Source organism: Ixodes scapularis, unplaced genomic scaffold, assembly GCF_016920785.2.
Source record: "Ixodes scapularis isolate PalLabHiFi unplaced genomic scaffold, ASM1692078v2 PGA_scaffold4__175_contigs__length_147842914, whole genome shotgun sequence".
NCBI classification, from domain to species: domain Eukaryota; kingdom Metazoa; phylum Arthropoda; class Arachnida; order Ixodida; family Ixodidae; genus Ixodes; species Ixodes scapularis.
The window spans coordinates 121,145,616-121,162,872 of record NW_024609879.1 but is presented as its reverse complement, the minus strand read 5'-3'; the positions used below and the strand labels follow the sequence as shown (position 1 = coordinate 121,162,872).

The 17,257-nt window shown below is 44.5% G+C and overlaps 1 pseudogene; it reads left to right on the top strand.

Annotated features, from left to right (window-relative positions):
- The window catches only part of LOC8043377, an 83,003-nt pseudogene that overhangs the window by 34,008 nt on the left and 31,738 nt on the right, over positions 1-17,257 (top strand).

Genomic DNA, 17,257 nt, shown 5'->3' with positions numbered 1-17,257 from the left:
GGCCCAGAACATGTTGTGCATGAGGCAGTGGAACTGTCACTGATGTTTGGTGCGCAGAGGCAGGGTTGTTAACCTTCTGTAATCAAAAAGCTCTCTTTAAAATTTTAGTTTTTTTCTAATTTCTATTTGATTATTTCGGCTGTTAATAGTCTCGACGCTGCCACTCTCTCATTTGTGACAGCCGTGGATTGAAGTGAAACCATTTTATACGGTTTGCAGAAATCTCTTCCCTAAAGATGAAGTCCAGGAGCAGGAGTAGCACCTTAGGAAATATTAGCTTTGTGGTTACATCTTGTATATTTCATGTAAGTGCCTTACATAAATTCTTTTTTTTTAGGAAGGGAACTGCTTTTTCAGCCAGTGAATGCGGTCTGGGCTGGACCTAATTTCCAGGCAAGTAAATGAGCATGGTCATGTTGTGCCCCCCGTGCACAGTGAGTGCCCCCTGTCCACAACGAGTCAGTGTGCTGCTGCAGCCAATGGTGCACTGGTAGGAAGGGGAACCGTCTGTTGAGCAGGAGAAAGATGAAGTAACGAGGACATGAGTAAAGCGCTCAAGCTGTTGAATGCAGCTGCATGCTGTGGTTTCGTAAAAGGGCACTTTAGGGCTTAGGCGACTTCCTGTTAGATGTCTATCAAGCATTACAGGTCGGTACCCATTGTCTTCTCATAAATGAGTGACCATGATGCCTGGGAGCACCACATCAATGTCAGCAATGCTGCAAACGAGTGGACTAACAGCAGAAAGCATCTCTTCCCGCTGACGTGACTGCAGAAATTTGCTTTTATGGCCTACCGTCGTCTGGATGTGAAAGGCCGCTCATCGCTCTTCCGCCTTTGCGACCATGTCTCAGAGCTGCAGTTGCTGCACTGATTGAAAAGTTGTGGCTGCCCAATTCTGCATGCGACACACTCTTCCAGAGATTGGTATGACATGTTTCAGTACGGCCAGACATTCTACTTGTTCATAAAAACATATGCCGGACTGTTTCAAGACAACTGTGACACCCTGATCGTTTGTCGAGTTCAGTGACAACCATTAGTTCGTCGCTGTACTCTTCAGTGCCGCGTTTATTTGGCTGCTTGAACATCTTTGGCTACGGCAGTAAATGCTCGCACCACTGTAATTGTTTAATAGGAAGTCATTTAGGACCCGAGCCGTTTTTGTTACGACCATGGCCCTCCTCTCGTGTCCTCGTCACATTGTTTTTCTTCTGCGCCACACAACCATGAAGCTTGTGACACACTAGTTTGCATTCACAAGCTTACGACTCGCACAACGTCTAAGCTTGGAAATATATAAGTAACCTGAGAAGGCTGTTTAGTGACTATGAAAATTTGCATAAACTAGAAAACCTGATGACTGAATTAAGGTGGTTAGTAGGGCGAGTTGGTAATGATAGAACATGGTTAAAATTGTGCACAAATAGAAAGGAGCAGAGGAGAGAGAAGAGACAAGCACAAACTCACAATTCAATGTATTGAAGGAAGAAAAAAGAACAGCCTGTAGTAACAGCTCGAGCCGAGGCCGGTGTGGCCTCGGCTCGAGCTGTTGCTACAGGCTGTTCTTTTTTCTTCCTTCAATACATTGAATTGTGAGTTTGTGCTTGTCTCTTCTCTCTCCTCTGTTCCTTTCTATTTGTGCACAATTTTAAACTGATGACTGAAATGCACTCATTGTGGACCACCAGGAGATAAATTGTTCACCAGCACAGTTGTTTCCTAGATATAAGCACAAGCTTGCACTCCTTCTATTTTCCTCAACTGCCAAATGTATGTGCAGCATTTGGTGTAGGCTATACGAGGTTGGTCAGAATGATTTTTCCCTATAATTTAGCATCTCAGCTATCCGTAAACAAAACTTGGAGTCTTTCAGGGCCTCCAGATGTGCAGGGCCACCTCCAGAAAATTATTTTGTGTTTGCCCGTCAGAGCCGCATGTTGGGATATGTATCTAAATAAGCAGCTCTGGTGTATGTTTGTTTGTCAACAGCTTGAGCCATTCCCTTTTTGCAGGTTTTATGTCGGTAGTGTTTCATGATTACAAGACAAACAAGGAGGCTAATGCACAGGTTGCAGCCATTAAAATTCTTTTATTTCGGAAGTGGGACAGCAATATTGAGGCTCATACATTTCTAAGTGTGCAGCGAGTAATGAAACATAAACAAAGGAAGCAATACGTTCCACCATATTTTTAGCACAGGGTTCACATTAGTTCTATACACAATCAAGAAAAGAAAACGGGTATTTTCACTGGGGAAAGAAACATGCAGGACACAGCTTTCACAAGGCATGCCACTTAGAAATGCAAGAATCAAAGAGAAAATAACTTGTAAAATAATGAAAAAAGCATGATCCCATAATAAATGAGAAGATCACAAAAATGCAAACAAGACAAGGATGGAGGGAGGTGCGCAGAGGGAGGTGCGCATATGAAATAGATGGTCGCTTTGCATACCTTCCTTCATCTTTATCTTATTTCGACTGTTCTAGGTTTAGGTCATTATGCCCAAGCAAAGCATAAATCACATCATATTTGTGATAAACATCATATACATAAACATCAGTTAAATAAAGCATTTCAGTTAGGGATTATATGAATGATTGTGATTAATGAACTGTGGCTCATTATGTGCTCAAAAGTTTGAAATTGTGCACACAGTGCAACATACGTATTATCCCCATTTCATTGGTGCCACGAGAAAGGGGGGTCCTATACAGTACCACTCTGAATTTAGCCTGCTTGTTTTTCCACCCCTTTCAGGTGGCAGTTGCACTGATCTTCCCAACATTGCCCCCTGGCTGGCATGACTGGCAGAGCAGCAAGGATGGCTCATTCTCCCTAGGTTACGTGATGCTGTGCACGGAGTGACCATTTCAACTACCCGACGAGTATGGTGCCTGGAGCGAGTCTTCGACTGGTGTGTTTAGCCTCCTTTACTGCCCATACATCAAAAGTGGTCACGAAGAGGCAACGAATGACGTCACAGAAGTCGAAGTGTCACGCTATTGCACGTTGCGATCCTGGCGGTTGGCCATTGAAAAGTTAAAGAGCAGCCGCGAGTACCACGAGGCGAACACGAGTGTCGCTGTTGTCACGGCGTCCTAACCACCGGCTGCTGTTGCGTCAGTGGACTGTCGAACTGGAGAGTGACCTGCAGCAGAACAGGCGTCTGCCACATCAACCACCGCCGCTGGGAGGATTGCGACCGGCGACAGTATGACACTTGTATGACGCACCGGGCAGAAATTGAGGGACCACTTCTTTGGACACTCTAGACACACCAGTCGGAGATGCGTTCCAGGCACCATACCTATACAGTACCACTCTGGCTTCAGACTGCTTGTTTTTCTACCCCTTTCAGCTGGCAGTCGCACTGATCTTCTCAACATTGTCCCCTGGCTAGTATGACTGGCAGAGCAGCAAGGATGGCTCGTTTTCCCTAGGTTACGTGATGCTGCGCACATAGGGATGATTTCAACTACCCAACGAGGCATAGAGATTGTCTTTTTCTTTCAGCAGTGTTGCGAGTCTTTATTTGGGCGGTGTTGTACCTGAATGAGTTAATAAATGTTACGGGTCAGAGAGACAATATATGATGTTTTCAAGAATTTGACAAATTATCATCCCAACATCTTCATTATGGAGGTTGCATGCAGATGATATGTGCATGGCTGTGAAGTTTAGTGCAAGTGAACAATCATAAAAAAGGTCAACTCACTTTGTCTCGCCTTTATTGCAGTGGAAGAATTGTGATATATCTTTTTTCTTCACGAGGCAATAATATTTTGATTGTGGAGTGGGCACAAAAGTGTTGTGCCCGCGAATCGAGCTTGGTGCAAACCTGTGCATAGTAATAAATCTTTTAGAGCAAAAAAAAATTAAACCGGTGGCTATTGTTTCATTAGATATTGTTTCGGGGAAAGTTGGTAAACATTCCTCAGCATAGTACTAAACAATGCTTTCGACACATCCACTTGTCAAATGTTGCAGAAATCTTAAAAGAAGATATGCCTTCTTTCAGCAAAGCCTTTCGACTAACTTTAAGCGAGATGTAATTCGAGCAGTATAATGTTTTGTGGTGAACAGCTACTGAACAAATACAGTAGTGAAACAACACATCAAAACTTGTTAAAAAAAATTTGTTGAGATGTGTCGCATCTGTAAATGGATTCGAGTGAGTTTTCAGCAGCTATATGACCAATTTTGTTCTAAGCAGCCATTTGACCCTTCAGAGATCACTTGAGAAGTTGAAATGCATGGCAACACCAAACTAGAAAGCATTCCTGATTTTTCATATTTATTTTACTGACGCAGGGGGCAAGTACATACTACACGTCATTTTTTTAAAACAAGTAATCCAGCACAAACAACAAAGTGGGAATAACTGCTGCAATAAAGTGGATATTTGGGGCAGTTGGTTCATTGCAAACAAAAAGCGCCGAATAAATGCAGGGACACAGACGAAGGGAAACAGGACAAGGCGCCTTGTCCTGTTTCTCTTTTTCTGTGTCCTTGTAATTTTTCGGCGCTTTTTGTTTTTAACAACTGCTAGCATGCATACAGGGAACGTTACATATTAGGGGTCAAGAGCTTGCATCAGCAAACGTGCGTGCGCACCACACATGCTTGCTCAGGTCCTTCGCGCCAGAAGCTCTGGGGACTTGTTTATTTTCGGTAAGCGGGGGAACCCACCTGATAGTTTATGCAGGCAACTGCTTTGAAGTTCTCATAAATGTCCGCATAATCGCCACCGGGGCCCGGGCTCTTGATACACGCGTGCGTGAACCCGGTTACTCGAAGGAGGCGGATGATTTCGGGAGCGCCGGGGAAGTGGACGAGTCCGAGCAGTCCGAGCAACAGATGCCTTACGGTGAGACGCGTCACTCTCCCGATTGCGCCGCACGCCGTCTGTTGTGAAATGTTGACAGCTAGAAACATCTTGCCAGCAAAAGTCGCAGCGTGACGAGCAACTGTAGCTTGGGTATCAGCGGCAGCCGCCTGTTGTCGCCGTTCGGATCAGGCCGTCAAGTCGCGGCCGAGCAGCTCCCGCGCCGTTGCCGTTCGTCGTCGCATATCCCGGTGGGAGGCATTCAATCACGGAGGAATGGCCGCTTCTCTCGGCGAAAAATACCCGTCACCGAGGGCAACACCGCAATTACAGGACACAAATATTGAACGCGGCGATCCCATATGCGACATCACATCAGCAAGCCGCCATGTTGAAATGACTACGAAGTCGCGTTCAAGATAGGTCCAACCCAGTCTTGAAATTTGGGCACTTCAAGTTCGCTTCAAGCTCCGTTCAAGATCGGTTCAAGTTAAGGTGCGTTTATGAAGCGCGCTTGCTCGTCGCAAGACGGACTTGAGCAAGTTGAAGCTCGACTTCAGAGCAAGTCACATCTATGAATTCGGGGGTCAGTTTAGTTTCGGTTTTGAAAGACGACCAAAATTGCTCTTTTGGCGCAAGCTTGGCGCAGATTACCGATATTTTGGCAAAATGTAGTAGGATGTAGCAGGGTTAGTCCCTTGGCGCAGTTTGGCGCAATTGGCGCAGCAATCACATCACTGCATACAATTGGACAACTTGCTAACTCAGAACAGCATCCTCCCGATGATGCCGTACAAAGGTTCTGTCACACGCACCAACCGAGGGGATTGCTGCAAGTCCATCCACCCTCAACTTTCAGTCACCTTTGAGACTGAAGAACTGCTGTATGAGGCCCGTCCAGCCACTGTGCACACAAAGAGAAACACGGGAAATAACACTCAGTGACGAACAAAGTCTCTGGGCGGAAAGCCCTCCATGACAAATGAGCACTGTTGGGTTACGTCAACGGCGTAATACACAGGTTCTGCTTCTTGGATGCCTTCACCGCTGCGGTGGGTGGTCGTAGCTAGTCGTAGCAGATAGTGTCACGTTTGTTGCTCGTACCAAAGCACCAAAGCCGTGTAGTATTCTTGTTGCCGAAGTTCATAAGCCTACGTTCCCGGTCTACACACACTACACAAAGCCAGCCACGAGCAAAGCTAGCTAACCCCGTTTCTGCTTCGGCGACAAGCCGCCAGGGCGGTGACACCGCCGCTGAAACTTCTGCCTCGGCTCTTCAAACCAGGGCCCCTCAGTGCACAAGCATGACACTTGCTAGGCTGCTCTGCCTGTACCAAGTGACACGCGCCCGCATGTTCCCTCTCATAATTCTTCTGACTGTACGTGCCCCGTATTGTACACGGCCATACTGTGCACATGGCGAAAGTTCCCTTTTGAAAGTGCTCCACGGTCGGCTTACAATGCTGCGAACACATAGCACATGACTACTATAGGTGACGACACTTGGGACACTTGCCATCCGTCGTTGTGGAGCAAAGTCGCTTTCTCAGTCGTCCTCACAAGGGGCAAGGAAAGGCAGGCACTGCATAAAAAATCAATACATATTATAACACTGGCTGTGGCAAACTAGTTTCAAAGATGATACAGTCATGTCTTCTTAATATGGACACCTCCATACTATAAAAAGATTTTTTTTCTATAATGTAAGGTGTTTATATGAGAAAATTAAATTCAAAACAAAAATTGGATAACAAGCATAACCAAACAAACAGTTTATTCAGCTAAAAGATAATGAGATGTGAGTTTGCTCTATCGCTTTAGGGCCGTTTAACATGTAGCACTACTGTCGTTTACAAGAACAGATACCCAGGCTGTAAAGTGATGATCGGCTGAATAGCAAAAGATGTTGCACTGTATGCACAAGCCGGATGTAATTGACACTTAGCTGCCGGCAGTTAGGATCCTATAATCTTATGATCGCAGACGGGAATTACATCTGGTGCCTACGGATGGAATAATGTCTCGCTTCGTAATAGAAAAAGCACAAAAAAAAACACAGGATGGAGAAACCGGGTGTCACAAATTCAGGCTTCTCTTCATTTCTTTAAATACTTTTATGATCTTTTTTTTGGACCACTTTAAGTGTTGGTACGGTCAAAAAGGGGGAGTGTGGTGCCACTTTTAATCTCAGTTCGTCCCGTCGTAGTTCCTTTCCAAGTCCCCAACGAATTTGCTCGTTTGCGGAATGGGTTTTTGTTAACGGGCGACGTAGATCATCCCAGGTCACAGTTTGTGGCTTTGACCTCGCGGACGGAGGGGTGCGTATGCTGGCTCGCGTATGGTGCCGATTTGACATGCAGGGGCGCCGCCGGGATACAAAGATGTTTACGCTGGCTAGCGCGCTTTTTGAAGGCGGCGGCTTTGCTCAGTCTGCCGCCTGTCGTGTTCTATGTATCGGCGATAATTGATGTTTTTGGACTCGTACGGGGGAATGGATGGGCACATATGTTTGGTTGACTGAAAAATGTAATAGGTTTTGCCATTTGGGTCGTTGCTGTGTAGCTTTGTTTTTCTTGAAAGTTGATTGACCCGAAAGGCGAGGAAACGGGAGGTTGGTCGGTAGACGAGCCTATAAAAGGGGGTTCGGGAACAAAGAAGGTAGTCCAACCCCAGAGCTGGCCGGGTCGCTACTCAACGCGGTTACTCCCTGCAGATGAGTCTTGGAACGTGTAATTTTTGGCTTCTGCCCTGCCTGTCGGACAAGTGCTTGAGTTTGTTGTGCTGAAGCGTGTGTGGCTGTGTGGTGCGCGGTGTCGACCTCATCAAGCCTCTAATTGGACCGCTGGACTTCGAGACGCCGTTCTTCGGCCGACAACTCCAGACTACGGACTGCTCTGGACTCGGCACCTACCGGAAAGCTAAGCCTGGTTTTCTAGGACTTGTCTACTGCATTCTCTGGCTCTGAAGTACGAATTGTTGAATGTTGGGAAGATTTTTACACAGTGCTACTTTCTGTCGCGACTGTTTTGGGGGATTATCCCATGTGTGTAGCGGTAACGTTCGAGCTCCATCTCGGTTTGCTCTCGTTGTTAGTGTCGGGTTTTCGTCACTGTTTTGTTGGCTTATTCCGGTTTTAGGAGCGTCGAGTCTTTTTAGTATTAGTTTCTGGCTCGCAGGGCTCCATAGCTTTGAGCTGGAGTGTGGTTTGTGTTGAGTGCTCTATTGCCGTGTACAGCTTAGTTCTTCACTTTATTAAATCTAATCTTTTGTTTGCTTATCCTCCCTGTGTCATCATCTTTCTCTACTGATTATACACCAGGCGTGGACCTAGCGCTAGTCAATGGTCGAACTTAGCTCTCTTGTTCTTTTCCCGTAATTTCTTGTTTATTCTCAGAGTGGATCATTGAATTATTTTTATTAATTTGAACCCCACTCCGTGACACCGAAACAGATGGGAAAGCACCACAACGTATTAAACTCGTCGAACATTAAATGTTCTTGAATTATACCTCACCCATGCTTGCTACGTGATGAAGCCCAAAGGTTAGTTCAATGCCAATCAATATTAAATGTCTTTAGATGGGCACCTGCTGCCCGATCATGGCGTTTATTGCAAAGCACTGTTCACACATTTGCGAGTCCTGCAGTGCCTTGTGGAATGGTGGGCGATACTTGCCGTTCCGCAAGGCACTGCAAGACAGATCAGGCTCAACTTTTGAATGTCGACGTGCTTACGGAATGCTGCAGCAAACCAATCATTCGCCGAGGGAAAAAGAAAGGAAGCTGCATGCCTCCGTGTGCTCATTGCCAGTGTTTTCTACTCTGCTATGTACCCTGCTTGTGTGCTGTGATTTGCAAGCCAGCGCGGGATATATTTCCTTTATTTGTTTGTCTGTTCAGCTGTGCGAGGTTGTGATTGAAACAACCAAGAAGTATAGACCGCCATTCTTTTCATCAAGCTAAGGCTTCGCTCATCCGAACCGGGACGATGACTGCTGTTGTTTACACGATTTTCGACAGCTATGTGGAGTGGCTTTGTGTTTAAAATTGCAATCCTAAGTGCAAAAAGCAGTTACCGCAGACTATATTGTTAAAGGTTGATTTCAACTGGCAGGCTCTGGCTACAACCACCTTAATATTCATTCAACATTGTTTGCATTTCTACTTACCCGTGATCGCTTCATTTGCCAAACACGTTAGTGGCCGGTCACCTTACCAATGAAACTAATGTGCTGGTGTCTCCGGCGAAGAATTCCCTCAGGGCTACATGCAATGCACAACCCAGTTTGTAGCCCGTTGTGACTGAAAGCTTTCACACTGGGGAAACGTTGTTGTCACAAACGCAGTCAAAGAATGCGATAGGATTGAGGGAACAGGGGGATTGTCCAAGTTGACTGACTGCATGAGCATATGTTTCTATCGCCACCGTGTTTCCTCCACGCAGGCGACGGAGAAAACGATATAGAGACTCCTCGCGCTTGCCAATGCCAAGTTTCTCTAAAACGTCGAAATACGAGACACCCAGCAGCGAAGTGTCGATATTGCCGGAGAGAGCGGCGGGACAACGATCAGCGCAGGGTCGCGGCTTCGCCACTCTTATGCGACGGTGTCTTCGGTTTCCGCTCTCTGCAGCTTCCACCGGGACGCTAGCCGTGCCTAATTGTGCTAGCTTTGAGCACCACAGTTCATAGGGTTCACAGCGCCCGAGCGAAAGCTCGCGCAAAAGAACCGGCGAGCAGTCGAGTCGTTTCCAATCGACGGGGTGGCTAAACGCCGGTTGTGTGAATCGGGCTTAACGCCTGAGCCGGCTTGCTCAAAGCAAATCTAACGTTCTTGAATGTCATGTAATAAAAATCTGAGACGTGCTACATTCTATACAAACTTGATAAAAATAATCAAACACTCACCTTCGGCTGCTACGTCCGCCGTACCGCTTCAAGGCAGAAGCAACATGGCGCTCGACGTTTTGGGGTGTTGGGCTGGGGTGTTTTCAGTGTTGCTTACACGCCTAGTCGTGTAAACCGAAATCGAAACACCAATTTTTACTACCCCAAGTAATTTTTTGACGATTTATCACTAGCAGAGCGTGTAAAAATATGCTAACGAGTGAAAATGGGGTGTAAACAGGCGAAATATTACATTTTCGCTAACAGTGTACTGTCTCGCAGTTGGACAAGCTGCAGGTAGCGTCTTGACCTTTCGCCGCTTCGTCAGCTACGTGCCACACCGTCCTCGAGCTGGCCGCCCGATCCATACCCGGTGCCGTCCTCGTTTTCCTTCCCCTCGACTCCCGCGGGCCCATGCTCGGCCCTTTTGTGGCCGCGATCTCTGCAAAATTTACAAAAAAAAAAAAAGGAAAAAAGTTGATATAAGATTTGACGCTAGACATTGATATTTGATTTAAATGTCACATTCGACATGAACTCGTCGGGACGTAGAAAAATCGACTCTTAGATTGTTAATTCCGACGTTTGTCCTTTTTTATTGAAAAACTTAATTCACAAAGTGCATTAATAATCGGTCATTCTCTGTTTTGCTTACAAATATTAAGGTTCAAGTTTATCGCGCTTTATATTGCTCCCAAATTCACTGTTGCCCTTGGATATTGGAGCCCATGTCTAAAAGTAATTAAATGATATTAATGATCTGTCAAAACAAACTCATGCGTTTCGCTGTAAGTGTTTCTGACAATATTCATACCGAACCCATATTTTGTGGTCACAATGTCATGATAATGTTTTGTGTTCTTTTTTAATTTCAAGTGCGGAGTTTTTTTTTTTTTTTTAATCGGATCTTTCATACGGGACCAAATGCAAACCTGCCATAAATATCTCCTTCAAGGAAGTCTGCTACATTCCTATCTTCCGCAGCAATTGTGCGCCTCAATTCCTTACTCAGAGCCTACCTATACTGCTTAACGACTTACAAACCGCATTGATATTCTCTGTTTAACCAGAAAATAATTTGCGCTTATGTTGTTAAGGTCAATAGTGCGGTTGCATTTACATTATTGTGCTATGCCCTGTAGGTGCAGAGGCACCGGACCCAGTCAAGCTTTCCACTCGACGACTTTTGTGCGGTGTCGTCAGTAGACGTTTGCTGTTAAAATAAAGTTAGAGTTTAATGCACGAACTTGACGTTTTTTTCTCCTGTCAGCGTTAGGCTTCCATCTCTTCTCAGCCCTCGATCTAAGCCCATTGTTCTCTGCTCTGTGTGACATGTTTCAATTTACTTTCACTGGCAGTACTCGTTGAAAACATGAAAGTCTATCCAGCGATTCTCAGTGAACGAAGTTCCACGGAGAAAATATTATTGAAGATTTGGGAGGACCTTGTGCTAAACCTTGAGAGGAGTTTCGTTTTCTCGAGCACTTTCCAGTTCATAACACATACTGGCAAGTCTAAAATCATCCACCAGGTGAGTAGAGTTGCTATTTTAATTTGGTAATCAGGTAAGGGTATAATGACGCGTACTCTGTTTACTCTTACATAAGTTTCGCGTTCTACGCGGAATATTTGAAGTACGAAAGGATTCTGAGCTCTGTTCGCCGTCCCGTGCTTCACACAATACCTTCATGCCTCGGAAGAAACTTTTCATTTTGAGGCAATCATTCGAGAATCGACAATCAAAATACTGCGTCAATCAGAGAGACGAGTAGTATAAGTGGTACAATGATCACATGGTCTTCTGTGCGAAGTTCTTTGGAACACTTGATGATGTCTGGGCAGGGGTGGATGGTATGCGGAGGGCAAGTTCGTCTGCTCCTTGCGCAGGGGGTAGCGATGACGTCATAACGCCGAGGCCTGATTGGCTTATCGCGACCCCCTATCTGAGCGTCGTCTGCTCCTTTGCAACGTCGTCTGCTCGCAACGTCGTCTGCGTCTGTCTTACATTTCCTGTGACTTTCGAAAGTGCAGAGGGTTCACAAAATGATCTTACGCCAAAATATGCGTAAGACAAAACCTGAGAACAAATTCGTATTCACGAAACGAAATTTTCGTAAGTTTTGCGCAGGTTACGACGAAATCGTACAACAGCTGCGAAGCTGTCTTACGCACTTCTTACGATCAAATCAGCATGGCCGACAGCGTCGCGGTCGCGATGACCAACGGACGTTTAATTTTCTACGTGCGCTTCTCACACGTTCCGACTTCGAGCAGCAAAAACAAAAGTAAAAAGTACTTGAAACAGACAACGACGAACAAGAACGCTGGATCCACAAACAGCCGGGAAAAGCTCCAACGCCCACAATTCCACCGACAACGACCAAGCGAGCACCGCATATAGGCCTAGCAGGCACTCCGACTCGGCGACCGTCCGTCCGCGATCGGCTGTTGTGCTGAATAGAATACGCCCGCGCGACCTTTGTGAACCCTTCCCGTCTTATACTTTGATCGCTGACCTCAATTTTAGATTAAGAGGTCAATCTCTTCCTGTTGTCATCTCCTTGTTTTCCGAGGCAACAGTGGCTCTCGCCGGTAGAAAAGCGGTGAATCTCCGAAAGACGCAGGAAAGGTAAAGCAGCCATCGCTTTGACTTGAAGACGTAAAGCAGACGACGTAAACTGCGCCAACCCGCCGACGCCGTTAAAGCGTGAGGAGTCTCGCCGCACATGAGGGAGGGAACTTGCGGACACTAACCACCCTCACTCTCGGTTCTTAGCAAACGAACCTCGGCGCCTCGGGACACCTCGCCAGTGAGTCCTTTGACTTCTCTCCTTGATGCGCGTCTGCTAGTTGTTAGACAAAAACAACGTACTGCTCGAGTTATTTCGTCTGCCCTCTCTGAAAGGCGAAGTCGAGCTCGCTCGTAACTTCCCAAAGTCGCAGGAAAGGTAAGACAGACGCAGACGATGTTGCGAGCAGACGAGGTTGCAAAGGAGCAGACAACGCTCAGATAGGGGGTCGCGATCAGCCAATCAGGGCTCGGGTTTCTGACGTCACCGCTACTTCCTTTCTCATGTGCAGAAGACGAAAATGAGCCCACTTGCAAGGCGTATAAGAAACCAGGGATCCTGGGTGCAATCACCACCCCTGCCTATTCTGATCTAGATAAGTATCGTATCGGCGTGCGGTCGTGTTTTACTACCTCTCGGTTTAGGTTAAAGACCCCCACGTTGGCTGTCGTACTGCGCTAGCTAAATTCCTTACCTACAGCATGAACCAGCATCGCCATACCTCAAGGCAGTTCAGCCTTGCTTTTTCTAAACACAAAGGTCTAATTTAGTTACTTGGATCCGGATAATATCTCAATATTTGTTTTCATCAACGCCTTGTTAGTCGAGACGCTCGTTAAACACCACGTATTACACGTCACACAGTAAAACGTGTCCCTGTGCCCACTTTTGAAGGGGGTGTGCGTCTAGTAAATGACATCGGAAGTAATGCAACATGACCGGAAGAACCCGAACTACGCAAGGTACATGAACATAGCGTTTAGCAAATCCTTTTACCTGCGTTGACTGTGGTTCCATTGTTTTGGTCTTCTATCAGCTCTATTTGCCGCAATCTTAGTAACTGGTTTCCGAATATCACGGGGTAGTAGGCACTTGAGGGGTTTCGCTTTTGATGTTACACTTATACTGAAACGAATCAGTCGAAGTTAGCATTCACGAAAATGAATGCTTATCAGAGTGTAAAAAACAGTTTTCCCTGTAATGTTAGCGACTAGGGATTTATTGTAGCAATCCCTAATATAGTTGTAAATGATGATAATAGAATTAAATGGTAATATGATTGCTCTTTTTTGTTCTTGAAATGTTTGCGTTTTACAAAAATATTATTTTCTTCATTCACATCATTCAGATGAATGCATCAGATATTGAAGGAAAACTGTATCATGACAAAGAGAAAGACGCTGCTATCATGATAACTGATGATGAGGATGGGCTTCGTGTCGTAAGTTGGTGTCAAATATCTTGATATCCTTGTTAAGTCGGTTACACAAGAAAACCATTTTATAAGTATATTTCTCACTCTTACACCTGTTATCTTGTTTTGAAATATTTACTAGGCAAAATAATACTATTTTCACATTTGCACTGCTAGGATAGGCATACGTATTCCTAGCATTCACATTCAAAAGGGTGGTTATAGTAACACCCGTATTATTATTTGAGAAGACAGTTATTGTGCAGGTGAGTTTTATTCCTAGCGTTCAGGTTCAAAATAATGTTAATACATATTAATATTCTTGAATGATATTGACAAGGCGTTCAATTAAAGGGACCATGAAATGATCTTACTTTTGTCAAATAACTTTTACATTAAACCTTGATTGTCCATTGAACGCCGAATAAAATCATTTTCGTTTCGGTTTATAATTTCTACACGAAAAATTATTTAAATATCGAGTTTTTCTTCATTTCCAACTCACCGCAAAACAAGCCGCGGCGTAATTTTGACGGTCGTGACGCACTATGCCACCGGGCAGTAGGAGAATGGGAGCGTTAGCGGCGAGCTGGCGGCGTGCCGGTAGGTTTTACCACAGAGTTTTACTGCGTTGATGGCGCCGATGCCACCGACATATTTTCTGAATAGGCGCCTCTCATCACCGCGATAGCCATGGACAGATCGCAGCTGAGCAAAATTCAATTAGATATGTTGCGCTACAGCGACCGCATGGGACTGGTCCCATACGCCGGTAGGAAGCGCAGCAGGTCGTCAGCACGACAGCCGCTCGTCCGCCGCCGTCAGCCGTTTCCGCGGTATTACTTAAAAGAAGGGGACACGCTGTTACTCACTGACGTATGAGAAAATGCACATATTTTTCTATGGGCTCAAGTTTTATTAACTTTTTTTAAATTTTTTTTAGGATAGGCTCGCAAGGCAGAGTGGATAAAGAAGAAAAAGGAAAAGATGCAGTACGCCGTTTTGGACGATCACGACTTTACTGGCAGTACAAATCTCGCCATTCGCCTTTTCGACGATTGGAAACGACGATGTGATCTTAGCAGAGATATAGCGACTTACAAGTATGATTTCGTGATCGCATAGAGGTTGCGATCGTTCAGGAATGCTAACACTAATCACATTTCTCGGGTGATGAAGACGCGTCACAATTTGAATCCTTCATACACGCCTTTAAATACAGTACGCATCAGTAATATCTTGAACTTGAGCAAACGCATGGAATGCGCAAAAGGAGAAATCCGGGCGATGTTGGAGGAGACAAATGCTAAGAAAGCAATACTGTAATCGAAGTAAACAAAGACGACGGCATGAGCGTTTCTGCTCTCTTGAGGGTGCCGCCACAACATCGCCGCGCTAGTAAATGAATCTTCCCTTCTAGGACGTGCTGGGTTATCATCGCAAAACGCGACGACAATTCACTCAATGTTAGCGCTCTACGCGGAACGATGAGCTTCCACCACGCCGACCACGTCAACGATCAACACCGACGCCATGTTTTTTCAGCAGAGAGTAGGAATCGCCAAACAGCGCAGACGCTGTCTTATCTTTCTCTTGTTTCGTTTACCACACGATAAATGTTGCATAGCTCCGAGCATTATAAAATTCGGCAATTTCCGACACATCGCTAATTAGTCAACAAAATGTGGATAAGAATATTTTTAACAAAGCTTTTAAGAAACATTCGCCCGCTATTTATTGTTTATGATCGCGGTGCTGGTAAAGTAGGCTCTCATCCAATAGGCCACGTGGGTTTGGCTGAGGTGCCGTGGCACCGCGGATGCATCGCAGTGAAAAGGCAGAGATCTTTCGAAGGAAAGAAGGTGTAAAAGAGTCCGGTTTTCTCTTAAAAACTATATAGCGAAAAAAAAAATTGTTTGCTTTTTATTTTTTGTGTTTTGGTTTTCTTTTCACACCTTCTACGACGTGCGGTGGATGATTCGATTTCAAAATCGTTTCATGGTCCATTTAACATCTTGTGAATTCTATTAACACTATGCTAATAAATCTGAGTGTAATTAACTATACTGTTCCTGTAGATGCACATTTAATTCGAGGGAAGCTATATTTTATTGGCTGAAGTTTTGGAAATTTCAACGGGATAAGAATTTGATAAGAACTTATTCGGGTTGGGTATACCGAGAGAAAACGAGTGCAGTTGTTGAAACACTGGTACAAAGTTGCAGCGCAAATAGAGATTAAAACTATAAGCATGGCCCTTGTGAAGTAGATCACCGACATGTTTTCTTGAGGAATGTTTGCTTTCCATTAGACAATTACTTGATGGGCATGCAAAACACTGTAATGTACCCCAGAATCGGGCTGAAGACATAAAAAATAACAAGAAAACCGTCTTGACATAACAAAAGGAACAGTTTAATTATGCATTTCGCATCCCCATGTGCGAGGGACCGTCAGTAAAGGAAAGAGCGAAGCTCTTTGCTCCTTTTTTTTTTTTGTGGTTGACAATGTCTCACGTATGTGAAAGCAATAATAATTAAAAAAAAAAAAACTGCTTGACATAACAAGAAAATAACATAAGTAAGCGTTTCACTTCACGCAAGTGACGCGAATCGTTTTTTGTTTCTTTTTTTATGTCAAGATATTTTCTTATCATACTTTTACCGCTAGAGTCTTCAGAGCTGCACAATTCATACTGATAGGAACGTTTTGTTTTGAGTGGATGACGTATGTTAATTGCCTAGGAAGGGGTATTGGGCGACACCTTGCGGATAAGACCATCATCTGTCTCCGAGCGGAATGCAGATGGACACATAGCCCATGAAATATTCCATGTTTCATTGCGACATCCGGGAGGTAAATATTTCCAGCACCTTCCCGCGCCCTGTTACATCTACAGAAAAGATACACCTTGCTCTGTCTTTTTTGCCTTGTGCTGTCTTGCTTCTTCTTGGTCCTTGTTTTTTTTCGGCACATTTATATTTTTTAAACGTGCACTCATTTGAAACTTCTTTCTTTTTTTTATTGGAGGAAAATCCTAAATAAATTTACGCCGAATATTACCTGAATCAAGTTGTTGAATGGAATGGGCACAAACATTTTTATACAGGGTGTTTTTTAAGGCTTTACAGATTTTTTAAAAAGATCAGTGAAAACTACACTAACGCTGTCTGTGCAAGCGAATTATCCCCCTATATTATGACCAGTGGGACATAATATAGGGGGTTAACCGTCAAGATTAGTCGGTTAATAAACTAAATTTGTTAAGGATTTTTAAAAAATTTTTAAAGTTAAAGTCTTATAGTGTAAAAGCCATTTATATAAGAATATTATTGTGTCCAATAAACAGATATAAATCATACAAGATACATAAGAACATATAAAAACACATAAAAACTATATAGGAACATACAAGAATCATATAAAAAACTTATTTGAAATTTCTCACAAGTTGTTATATGGTTATTATATGTTCTTCTATATATTGGATGATTCATATGTGTTGGACATTGAAATTTCTCATACAAATTAGATATTTCAATAGGGGTATGCTTCG